Source organism: Ornithorhynchus anatinus, chromosome 10 (genome assembly GCF_004115215.2).
Source record: "Ornithorhynchus anatinus isolate Pmale09 chromosome 10, mOrnAna1.pri.v4, whole genome shotgun sequence".
In the NCBI taxonomy this organism is placed as follows: domain Eukaryota; kingdom Metazoa; phylum Chordata; class Mammalia; order Monotremata; family Ornithorhynchidae; genus Ornithorhynchus; species Ornithorhynchus anatinus.
In genome coordinates this window covers 37,803,031-37,804,750 of record NC_041737.1, presented here as the reverse complement: position 1 = coordinate 37,804,750, position 1,720 = coordinate 37,803,031, and the positions used below count along the sequence as shown (strand labels likewise).

Below are 1,720 nucleotides of genomic sequence, written 5' to 3'. Positions count from 1 at the left end.
CAATTGCTAAATCAATGTCTTTACTCACTTACCAATCTGTACAGTCAGTTCTTCTGCTTTCGGTCTGTGTTTTACAGAGAGCATTACTGAAGACTTAGCAATCATTTCTTAGAGTTCATTTCTCTAAATTCAATGCTGTGCAGTGTCAGAAGAAACAGTTTTGCCTAAACAAGCGGCATCAGTCAAAGTGCGAGTACTATATCGTGAGTTTTCTGAAATGTGAAATTTGCATTACATGTTCTTTCCAAAAAATCCTGGTATTAACATATCTCTTCATTTATACATCAATGGCAGGTTACATTTTGTTTTGCTAAACGAATCAGTGTTTATTTACAGTATTTAACTACATAGTGAGCTTCTCTCATGTTCAGTTCTGCTGCTTGTTCTATTTCCTTCGGCACTTCCTTCCTCTGAAACGTTCTCTCTTGTATTCTTGGTGTACTATCCAACCTTCTAGGACAACTGAGTAGCTCAATCCTGTCTCAAGTGATGTGAGTTCACATGATACTAAAAAGAGGCAAAGTTTGCCCAGGACCAAAAGTCCCTGAGGACTGGAACACTACCATGGTTTGTCTCTTGACTGTAAACTTGATGAGGGAAGGAAACATGTCTATCAACTCTGTTGTATTGTACTCTCCCAAGGACTCGGTACAGTTGGTGCCCTGCATGAAGTAAATGTTCAGTAAATACCATTAATTGATCCAGGACAGACAGCTTGTGTCCACTTTGCACTCTGCAAAGAGGCACAATCACTGCTGCCTGCTCCAGGGGGTCTCTTTTCTGATGGAGGGCTCGCTAAGGGCACAGACCACTGGCCCAAATGGTCATCTAGCAGCCTCTTGTAATGGTGTGTAGGCAGTGTGTTTTTTTGCTATTCTTGCACTTGCCAAAAACCTGATATAATTAATGCATTGCACCAAGTGAGCACTCAATGATTACTGCTGCTCTTACTACTATTACTTGCCTTGCCTTATGCCGTCGATTCGTCGCCGACACATAGCGATGCCAAGGAAACATCACTCCCAGAATACCGTGCTTCTATCTGCAATCATTCTGGTAGTGTATGCGTAGAGTTTTCTTGGTAAAAATATCGAAGTGGCTTACAATTGTCTCCTTCCCCACCCTCGACTCTCTCCCATGCCACTGTTGTCTAGCACAGGGGAGTTTTGACTTATAGAAGATTGCCTTCCACCCACTAGCCACTGGTCAAGCTAGGAATGAAATGGGTATGCCTCTGCTTGACTTCCCCTCCCTTAGTCGAGACTGGTAGAGTACTGAAAACTCTCCAGGTGCGACCCTGAGAGGGGAACTACTTGCCAGTATTACTATTACCACTATTACTTTTACTTCTGAAGAATTCTAGATCCCAACATCCCTAAAGAAAGTAGACCTCTCTTAAGAATCCTATTTTTCACATTCATTCATTTGATCGTATTTGTTGAGCGTTTACTGTGTGAAAAGTCCTGTATTAAGCACTGGGAGAGCATCATGTAACAATAAACACATTCCTTGTGCACAATGAGCTTAAAGTCTAGGGAGATGATGGAAAGGAATTTCCCAGAGATGATTTAATCAGCAAAAAGCTCATTCAGCTAGTTGGTGAGGCTGAAATACCTTCGGAAGCAGGGTCAATGTGGGCGGGGGGGTTGTTTTACTGAAGGAGGTGCAAGGAGGAAGAGGGGCTGTGAGTGGAGAAGCCCCAAGATTTTCTTTGGTATAT

The 1,720-nt window shown here is 42.6% G+C and overlaps 1 non-coding gene across 1 annotated transcript; it reads right to left on the bottom strand.

Moving 5' to 3' along the window:
- Positions 1-1,169: 1,169 nt before the first annotated feature.
- Positions 1,170-1,307, bottom strand: LOC114814802. The gene has a single exon (XR_003762599.1). It is a non-coding gene; the product is annotated as a small nucleolar RNA SNORA7 (small nucleolar RNA).
- Between the last annotated feature and the right edge of the window lie 413 nt (positions 1,308-1,720).